The sequence below is a fragment of the Mandrillus leucophaeus genome, unplaced genomic scaffold (assembly GCF_000951045.1).
Source record: "Mandrillus leucophaeus isolate KB7577 unplaced genomic scaffold, Mleu.le_1.0 Scaffold361, whole genome shotgun sequence".
Lineage (NCBI taxonomy): Eukaryota > Metazoa > Chordata > Mammalia > Primates > Cercopithecidae > Mandrillus > Mandrillus leucophaeus.
The window spans coordinates 723,903-735,621 of NW_012103821.1; positions in this window are offsets into that span (position 1 = coordinate 723,903).

Here is an 11,719-nt window from a genome sequence, read left to right on the forward strand (position 1 = left end):
TCTGGTCAGAAGTTAACATCGAGAATATATAAAGATCTACAACTCAATAACAAAAAGCAAACAATCCTATTGAAAGTACAAAAATTAGCTGGGCGTGGTAGTGTGTGCCTGTAGTCCCAACTACTCAAGAGGCTGAGGTGGGAGGATTGCTTAAGCCCGGGAGGTGAAAGTTGCAGTGAGCTCAGATCACATCACTGCACTCCAGCCTGGGTGACAGAGTGAGACCCTGTCTTAAAAAACAAAACAAAACAAAACAAAACAAAAAAAACATACACACACAAAGAAAAAAAAAAAAAAGAAGAGAAAAAGGAAAAAAAATGGAAAAAGGACAAGAATAGGCATTTCTCTAAGGTAGATACACACATGGCTAAGAAGCACGTGAAAAGATGGTAAATATTACAATTATTAGGAAAATACAAATGAAAACCACATTCAGATACCAACTCATACCTATTAGGATAGCTACTATGAAAATCAAATAACAAGTATTGACAAAGATGCAGAGAAATTGGAACCCTTGTGTACCATTGGTGGTAATGTAAAAACATACTACCTCTATGAGAAACAGCATGGCAGTTGGTTAAAAATTCAAGATAGAATTGTCATATGATCTAGCAATTCCTTCTCTAGGTATACACCTAAAAGAATAAAAAGTAATGTCTTGAAGAAGTATTTGTACACCCAGATTCATAGCAGCATTAGTCACACTAGTTAAAATGTGGAAATAACCCAGGTGTTTATGAATGGATGAATGGATAAACAAAATGTAGCATATACATACAATGCAATAAGATTCAGTCTTAAAAAGAAAGACATTCTGACATAAACAAAGTGGATAAACCTTGAGGACATTATGCTAAAGTGAAATAAACCAGTGACCAAAAGACAAGTACTATGTGATTTCACTTTTATGAGCTACCTAGAGTAGTCAGTACCTAGTGATTAAAGTAGAATGGTGGTTGATTAAGGCTGGGAGGAGCCAGGAATGAAGTGCTATTATTTAATGTGTATAGAATTTCAGTTCTGTAAGATGAAAAGGATTATGGAGATTGATTGCATATTAAAGCAATTGTATTTAACATGAATGGACTATAGACTTAAAATGGTCAGTATGGTAAACTATATCTTATGTATATTTTACCAATTTATTAAAATGTAGATAACCCTCAAGCCTCTAATTTGATATTAGTAAGCTTGACGGGCCCAGGAATCTGCATTTTAAACAAACAACACTCCTCTGTGCCCTGGCAACAATGTGATGTGGCCAATGGAGGAGTTCTATTTCAGAAACTGAATGGAGATGATGCATTGAGAATGACAACAATCTTCCAAATAAGGTGCTCTATAAATCACAGTGTGATCTACAAACAGAAAAGAAAAAGTGAGACTCAGGGACATAGTAGATTTGCTGGGAAAGACTGTAGACAGGGTGTAAATCTCAGATTGACAAAGATCCACATATTTTCTCATGGCACTGAGCAGGCTGAAGGGAGAATTTGACAGACCTTAATCTCATTCACTTCCTTCACTCCAATTTGGGCAGAATTGGAGACTCTAGCCAGTCTCAGTGTTCTAGTCTATTGAATGAAATAATAGTGGTTGGGCCCTGTCTTCTTGTTCAAACAAAACAAATCTGTGAAATGTGGGACCCCACCGAGGACTGGATGGGCAGTAACATTTACAGGAAAGCATCTTCCTCTGCCTCACTCAAATGATTAAGAAAGCAGCCAAGACGGAATAGCGAAGAACAGATACTCCCTCTTGCCTGAAACAAACAAAATGGAAGAAAATATATGTTACAACAGTGTTAAGCCAGTGGAAATCAGGCAGTGGAGAAGAGTGATCCTTGAGTGACAGGAAATGAATTAGGTGAGCCCTGGGATGCTCTAGTTTACTGCCTGCAGAGTTTCTAGGCTGCAGCTCAGGAAACAAGAACCCAAGTAGAGCCCAGCGGAGACTCTGAATTGAGGAGATGGATGGAGCTTAGGGTACAGGGAAAGTAGGGAAGCTAGAATTCACAATACAGGGTACTGGAAGGCAGAGAGAACTCTGGAGATAGGCAGAGTGAGCCAAGAGTATGCAGCAGAGTACTCAGCATGTGTATGTGAGGAAGCTACTCCAAGTCAGGAGGAAAACACACACACACACACCTCCCCCTCCCCCCAAGGGAATAGATGAAACAGGAAACAGTACAAACATAAGCAAGGGAAAAAACAAACAGAAATACCTTCCAATTTAGATAGGCACCTACCAATTTAGGTAGGCACCAAAGTACTGTGAGATTTGCTGCAACACCATAAAGAGGTACAGTCAGAATTTGCACCCAGGTCTCTCTGACTCACAGAACCTTATACTTGTGAGTGCCTTTCCTCCTGTTCAAGGGGAGGAATAGAAACCAATTTTCAAATCTATATCTTTGTAAAGGAAGGATGTTGTGAGAATTAGGGTATTTTAAAAAAATTATAGAGAAGTTTTCAATGTCACCTGTTAGAGCCACCTACTAAATAGAATGAATCATTATTCTTATTACCCAATTGAATCTTTCTGGAATAATTGTGTTTCTGTGGAGCTTAGTAACTTTTTTTGCTAGCTAATTTTCACAGTACTACCATTCTTTACGGAAAGAATGATTCTTTCCTAATTGATCGTGAGTTCCTTCTTGAGCTAACTTTGTACAGTTGACACAATGGGTAGTCCAGGTTTTTAAATTCATAAAAAAAAAATCTCCTTGGAAGACCAAAATATGAAAGAAAATATCACAGCACTGACATTGATCATAGTGCATTGTTATGACTGACAGTGAGTAAAGTGTGGCTTTTCAGATAAAGTTCAGAAGTTGAAGCAGATAACCTTTATGAGTTCGTCTATTCAACTTTAAATTACTTTTATATTCAAAAAAGTTCAATAGAAAAGCACACCTTCGACACCACTCATGCCATTACAATTTGTAGTAGCAATATGCATTTATCATTTACCTACAATTACTCTTAAAAATAATTTATTTCCTCTATTTTGAAGGCCTGTATCACTGGATTCATATCATAAGAATGACAGCATTCTCTACTCATACTGAAATTTCAGACACTAAACACTAAATGTCAATTATACTTTTCTTCATTTTTTAAGATATATTTTTTACCAGATGTATTTCAAACACATATTAATATTAGATGCTTAATTTCTTTTTTATTTATATAATTTTGTGTAACAATCACTCATGAAATATCAGAATTTTCATTACTTAATACAAAAAGAATATTCAAGAAATATTGTTGCAGTAGAAAGCTAGTCAAGTATGAGCAGGGCAGGAGAGGGCGCCCCTCTTCCACACACCAAATGTGTTGGGAGACCCTCAGGTGATGGTCAAGTGGTTGTTAACTGTTTCTCTAAAGTAGTAATTGGTCACACCTGGTGGCAAGGAAAGGCAGTCTTCTAATAGAAAACACCTGAAACTGACCAGCAACTTCCCAATGAGAACTCAGGAGTGAGGAGAAGTAAGGCAAGATCCCGGAAGTATGCCAATGTATAAAACCCCAAGTCAAGAAGTCAAGCTGGGCACTTGGCTTCTCAAGTCTCCCGCTTGGCCCTCTTCCAGGTTGTACTTCCCTTCTTTTCCTTTCTGTTTTAAAACTTTTTAATAAACCTTCACTCCTGCTCTGAGAATTGCCTCTGTCTCACTTTCTGCCTTATGCCCCTTAGTGGAATTCCTTCTGAGGAGGCAAGAATAGAGGGTGCTGCAAACCTATACAGATTCGCCGCCAATGTCTCCAGAACTCGGATGTCTTCCACAGGTAATAACATTGCTTTAAATATTTTTCATAATTATATCATGCTAGAAAACTAAGTATAACAGGGTCAAATACAAATACAATTAAAGCTTTTTGAATTCTATTTTACTTTACAAGTTTTTTTAAATCAAGTATGATTTTTCCTGGTGCAATTAAATTATAATTCTTTTCATATTTATACTTAATCATTTTATATAGAATTATTTTATATTTCTAGTACTTATTATTCTAGTATATCTCTTTTAGGCTTACTTTATGTCTCACTTTTATAAAAATAAGTAAAATATATATTTGATACATTGTAATAACTTAGCAAAATGCTCAGGTATAATGCTATTTAAAAATTAATATACCATATTTATATAATAATGCTATAATTTTCTCATAAAAGAATACATCTTTTTAATGTTTGGAATTATAGGGTGATAAGTGGTCTTTAATTTATTCCCCTTGTTTGAATTTTCAGTAGTGAATATGTTCTTTCAAAAATATTTTTATGATAAATTCCAAATGCATACAATAGTGGATTACCTCTAGGTACTCATTATTCATTTCACCAACATCAACACATGTCCAATTCCTTTTATCTTCACTCACTTCTCCCCATTTCCCCCAACCCCATTCCTGCCACAACTACTGACTCAAACCATTCAAAGGATTGTTTGGTCAATCCCTTTGTAACAATTTAGTTATGTTCTTTTCCTAAAAAAATAAGTGGAAGGTTATTTTAATATATAAAATATCTACAATAAGGTTGATAACTTTTTAAATAACATAAAAATCATTTCAGTTTTCAGTTTTAGTGATCAAATGAAATATTTTTATGTGGATTATTAAAATCAGAAACCAAACAATTTCTATACATAGGTCTTTTAAGTCTCTTTTATTCTATGTCATTCTCCCTAAGTTGTTTTCTTGGAAATTATTTTTTTAATAACAAAGTCGAACATCCTGTAGAGTTTCCCATATGATGGAATTTGTAATTTCATTCTCAACGTTATCAAATTTGTGTATATCCTGCAAACATTTATTTTTAGAGCCTTGATGAGCATTTGAGTTCTATTTTTAACAAGTACACCTTGGATAGTATTGGGTAATTCTTATAGATAACACCAAATCAGAAGACATAATTTGCTTTTGCCATATTAAAAATGTTATATTAGTCCATTTTCACACTACTGATAAAGACATACTTGAGCCTGTGGAATTTACACAAGAAAGGTTTATTGGACTCAGTTCCATGTGGCTGGGGAGGCCTCACAATCCTGGCAGAAAGTGAAAGGCACATCTCACATCTTGGCAGACAAGAGAGCTTCTGCAGGGACACTCCATTTTTAAAACCATCATATCTCGTGATAATTATTCACTATCATGAGAACAGCACAAGAAAGACCCACCCCCATAATTCAATTACCTCCCACCAGTATTCTCCCACAACATGTGAGAATTGTGGGAGTTACAATTCAAGATGAGATTCGGGTGGGAACACAGTCAAACCATATCAAATGTCTTCTGGTGCTGTCATTCATATCCATTCATTACAAATTTTCCACTTGCTTTTCACTTAATTTTTATAGTTTGCCTAGATTTACCATTTAATTAAAAGTTATAAGATTATAATCTAATTTTATAAATGCCTTCATTTGTTAGCTAAATTTTGTCTACAAATAAGAACTTTCACTAATGAAAATTTTGGCTAGCCTATGTTAAAGTACTAAAGGCAGAATACATGTTTAGTCTTTCTTTTGTTTATTTATCAATTTTTTAAAAAATGGTGACCCTATTGCATCACATCAATGTGGTCAATGGATTTCAGTGGTACCTGCTATTAACTTACTGATTTACATATATTTATAGAAACTGTTCTTTCTTTTTGTGCAGCCAGTAGATTCCCTTTCAATCTGACTACATAATATTTTACATATCCCAACAGTCTTTGCTAGCTTGAACATGTCCACGTACAACAAACATGTAATGCCTTGTCTTCCAAATCAATTATTTAATAGAATGTTAATAAATAGTATCTTTAGATACATCTAACAAGCCTTATAGAAAACAAATGTTGATATTTTGTGTTAACTTGTTAACTAATTATATGTTTTGTCATAACAAAACCATCGTAGAGTCAAAACAACAAAATAGATTTATAATATGGAATTTTTTTTTTCTGCCATTTTTACCCTACTCAAATTCTGCCCTCACACGCTTTTTAACAGTTGATTTTGTAAGGAGCTTTAGGATGACTCAAAAGAGATGCCTGGCACTTGTCTTCTCCACAAACAAGAACCACAATATTTGATTTATGTATAATATAGATCAACAACTTCAAATAACATATTCACACTTTTATTTTCAATTTTTCTTCATATCATATACTACTTGCAAAAGTGAGAATTTAATTCAGTTAAACTACATCTTCATTCACCCTTATCCCAACATAATTATTTTATTATTTTCTAGTCTTACGCTGATGATCTCTGCAACATCAAACATTTCCTCTAACAGAGGTACTATCCCTTAACCCCTTCATACAGTAAATGTCCCAAATATATTTCAGATCTCTTCTTCGAGGTCTCGTGTTCTGTTGACTGTGAAGTAACAGTTTCACAATTAATATGCTAACGTGTAGTTTGTATTTAGTTTATGATCAGTAGGAATAATTTCTATTTTGACAGAGAAAATATTTGTATTTAAAACTTGGCTAAGTATTTTAATTCATTATGTAATTTTTAAAAAATCTAGCTGGTCACAGTGGCTCACATCTGTAATACTAGCACTTTGGAAAGAGTTGGAGACCCTGACCAACAGGGTGAAACCCCATCTCTACTAAAAAATACAAAAATTAGCCAGGAATGGTGGTGCTTGCCTGTGGTCTGAGCTACTCAGGAGTCTGAGGCAGGAGAATCACTCAAACTTGGGACATGGTAGTTGCAGTGAGCTGAGTTCACGCCACTGCACTCCAGCCTGGGCGACAGTGCCAGACTCAGTCTTGCAGGGGTGGGCGGGGAATCTGTCCTATCTTTTTACCAACTTACTTTTAAGTACTTATTATGATACTTTAAAAATACTTCTCCTGTCTTTTCCCTCTAGTTATATATTATGTCTCCAGTACCATTTCACTTTTTTTTTTTTTTCCTGTGGTTTTTGTTTGTTTGTCTTCTTAGCCTGCTAAATTAAAGGCAAAGAAGAAGTGTATGGAAAAGACTAAGAAAAGGTAAAGAAAAGAAAGAAGAGAGAATATCATTCACTCTGAAACAGGCCATGGAGTCAACTCTGTTTTAATAGGAAGTAGAAATATACCTTCACATTACTGTTATTTTCACATTACAAAAATAACGAATCAAGGAAATATAATCTCATTCATATAAGTAAATACTCTATTTCTCTAAATTTTTATAGTAATACTGAATAACTCTTAAACATGAATACTTGAAATATAGCCATCATGAGTCATTTAAATAAAAATTGTTTAAAGTTGCTATCACTACATGGTTAAAAATTTAATATGAAGAAATTATTCTTTCAACCATGTATTTTTCTCTGACATAGTGCCTGATTTATTCTCCCAGCTCAGAGATAAGCACTTCAGTTGCTAATATTGTATGAAACTGTATCTTCACTTTAATATGTGCTAAGTTTGTGTATGGTATTCAATGTGTGTGAAAGGTGAATTATTTTCTATTGCAAGGATGATTTTAAAATGTTCTTTGCAGACTCCTTGAGGATAAGTAATATCCTAGTTCTGTGAAAGGTAAGGTTGTACTTAGGAATTATCTTCTTTTTACAAATAGCTTTAATTCTTCTAGTATAGAGTAAAAGAGCTTCAATCTAGTCCATTGTAAACTTCCTCATATCCCACTCTAACAATTTGGCAAGGAGGACTTCACTTGGCTGCTGCTTTTCTACCAAAGCAAATTTCCCATCTTATCCATGAATAATGAACAAGGAAAACATAAATAATTCAAAGATATCTAAAAATTTGTATGTGGATTGTGATTGGTCTTAAGTAAATAAGAAAATTAGGATTTTAATATGTGAATACTCAATTTAGGAAACAACCTTGTGGATTTTAGGCAGAGCATACTCTATAGAAATGTTCAAGGAACTGGTCATCATTTATAAGAAGGAGTATAAGGCAAAAGTAAAATTTGCTTTTTGAAACTGTGCCCCTGTCTCTGACACAAAGGCCCAAACTAACAAATCAACTCAGCCATGCTTGGAGAATTGTACTCCCTTCTGTCTCTTTCTCTTTTATGAACTTGCCCAAAAGCCTAATATGAAACAGAGAAGATATAAAGCAAAATTATTTTCAAAGCGATAAGGATGTCCAGAGATTATAAAATGTAAATCCTGTCAACATACAGGGAACATTACGTTTGTAATGTATTTTTACTGTGTTATACTCTTGGGTTGTGTATCAGTACTCCCTGAGAGGTCAAACTGGATGCTAGTAATGCCCTGTGAGGAATAAAGTCCTCATCCTAACTGGAATCAAGGATTTATTTTGTGTCAGAGATGGAGAAATAGATGTTAGCCTGAATATAACCGAAATAATATTTTAGCTTGCTTAAACAATCTTTGATTTAATAAATTGAGCAATTTCTGAGTGAGATTTTTAATGTCATAAAACACATACTCTGTGACATTTGACTAGCATATTCAAAAATGTAAAATGTTTACAAGGCAGATAACCTAAAGAGTGTGCAGGATGGATAGAAGGGCCAACGATTGAGGGCACGGAGCAGAACGGGATGGATACAGGTTGGACAGTCTTGCATGAGTACTGAAAGGGAATGACAGAATGGAAGGTGTATATCAAAGGCAGAGTTCATAGCTTTGGGCAAAGTAAAGAGAACTCTATCTCAGAAACGAGAATACAGGGGTAAGGATAAAAGTTGGATATTTTGTATGAAAGTCTTTTGGATGGACACTTAAAATTATTACCCAGTATAAATAAAGGTGTTAAAGGACACACAGACAGGGAGTAGAGAGTGCTAACAAGACAGTAGTTAATATAATGAAGTGTTTGAGTTACAGTCTTCTCAGGGAGACCAACAGGAAGTAGGTTAACAGATATTGATATGGCTGTTAGAGCTTTTTTATTCTAGACTTTATGCAGAAAGCATAAAATGACAGCGTAAAAACAGACCACTGAGATACAGAGTTAGGAATATAAGTTCATACTTTTTTTAAGTGTACTTTAAAAATACATTATGAAATAGAAAGAATAGCATACATAAAATTTAATCTTAAACCTAATCTAATATTAAATGCCACATGTAAAAGAAAACTAAACATACTTTTTTCTCTCATGTGTCATTTATTCACAATCTATACAGCTATTGAATAAAGTATACGTATGTTCATATGTATACCTTTTAAAAATAGATTACTGATGCTTTAATTATACTATTAGACCTATTTACCTATTTTATTTATCTATTTGTTTTAAATATAAAGATAGATCTTGCCATGTTGCTCAGGATGGTCATGAACTCATGGGCTCAAGCCATCCTCCTGCTTTGACCTCCCAAAGTGCTGGGATTATAGGCGTGAAGTACTGTACCCACCCTACAGTTTTTAAATGCCTATTTTATAATTTGGTATGGGCCGCTACTATGTACAAATTAAATATATGGATCGTTTCCTTACTCAGTCTCTTCTTTAACCTCCAAATACCCGTCAAACTTTAAAGTTAAATATTCTAGAATTGAATATTTGTAATTTTCTCTATGAAAGTCAATAGTTGTCAATTTTATACAATACAGTACTATTCATATGCAAACAACTTCCTCTATTTTATGGTATTGATGTGCACATTTTATGTCTCCTTTTAGTAAAAAATATTCTCAAAGAGTTTACATCTCTTTTCCAAATGCCTCATATATATTTGGCATTCAGAATTCATTGTTTCTTAAAAGAATTAAATAACTAAAATGCTAAAGGGTTTGGAAAAGAGATATATGAAAGAGATACATTGATTATGTCTAGTAAAGATGTTAATTGAATGTGTAGTTTTGCATCAAAGCTGGAAAAACGTGAACCCCAAACTGCCACCAATAACTGCCCAGCCTCTTAGGTTCAAAAGCCAGTTTGCAAGAAGGAAGTAAAGATGTGGAGGTACATACATGTAAATGGCTGGGGCTTTTTATATTCCTGTTTGTTTACTGGAATAATTATTTTAGCCTGTACATTTTCCATTTTGCTTATGTTCAACTGGATTTGTGTCACTTGTAATGAAAGACTCCTATAATACATACTCTCTTTTGAAAGAAGTTCTCGAGTTATTGCTAAAGTATATGTTAGAAAGCGGTGAATTAGATAGAATGATGGTAGTCAAGAATTTTGAAATTGGAATATGCAGAGCAGATATCAGTGTTACATAATACCTGGTGCCATAAGAAAGTTTATTCTGGCCTCAGTATGAATATATTGCATAAATAGCATTTTACATCTGTATATATTATTCTCCTGAAAACATCAAATAAATTGAACACATAAGAAATTATTTTTATTATAAATATATCACTTATACAGAGAAAAATAATGTGTATTATTTTAAAATATAATCAACACCCACATACCTATCCCACAATCTAAGAAATATAATTCACCAACACTTTGAATCTCCCTCTGTGCCTTTTACTTATCAACCCCTCAAATTTACATCCTACTCTTGAGATTAACACTATCTTTAATTTTTGGTTGATAATTTTCCTGCATTTCTTTATAATTTTGATACATATATATAGTATACGCTGTTAAATTTTGCCTGTTTATGCTTTTTATATTAATGAAATTATAACATGGAACTACATGAGCTTGCTTTTATCATTAGACATTATGCTTTTGAGATTAGTCATGTAATCATAGGTTACTATTTTACCAGCTTTTTGCATTCTGCTTTCTAAATATAATACTTAGTAATCTATCAGATTGTTGATAAAGATTTTGGACTCATTATAGTTTCTTGATGTTAAAACCAGTGCTGCTATGAATATTCTTGAACATATTTTCTGGCATATATGTACGAGAATATATTACACATATTTATGGATTGAATTGCTGGAACATACAGCATACATATTTTAATGCAGTTAAGAGGATTCAAATTGTTTTCCAGATTGGTCATATCAATTTATCCTCCCCATCTGCAGAATGTGAAAGCCCCTGTTTCATTTCATTGCCTCTAACACTTGGTATTGTCATTTAATTTTGGCCATTCTGATGAGAGTGGAAGATTATTTCAGGGTGATTTTAATTTTCTCTAACAATAATGAGGCTGAACATATTTTTTATATTTATGGAAAATTGTTTTCTGTAAAATTCCCATTCATATCTTTGGCCTATCTTTATTGTCTTTTTCATGTGGACTTCAAAGTACTCTTTATATAATGCAAATACTAATATTTTATGACTATGTGCTCAAGATACCATTTTCAAGAATGCAGCTTGTGCTTTCAGTCTCTGTAAGGCACGGTTCGTAAGTTTCTAGTCAACTTACCAATATACATATTACTACTATTGATTTGAGTCTTAAGAAGTTCTTTCCTTCCCGTAAGTCATAAAAAGAGTCTCTTATATGGCTTTCTACAAATTTTTAAATTTTTTTCTTTTCAAATTTAAGTTGGTAATATATCTTTAATTTTTGTACATTGTTTTGGAGTAGAAATTTCATCTTATTTTTTCCATATTAATAAGCAGTTGTCCAGCATCACATGTTGGATAGTCGTTTTTATGCACACTGATCCCCAATTTGAGCACTTTTGTATTAATATTTTTTTAAAAATCGTAATGTTTTAGGCACATGTTTATTTGGAATTTCTATTGCATTGTATTTGCTAATGTGTTTATGCTTGCACCAATAGCACACTGTGTTTATTACTCTAACTTTATAATCACTCTTAATATAAGCTGTAGACATATGCCTG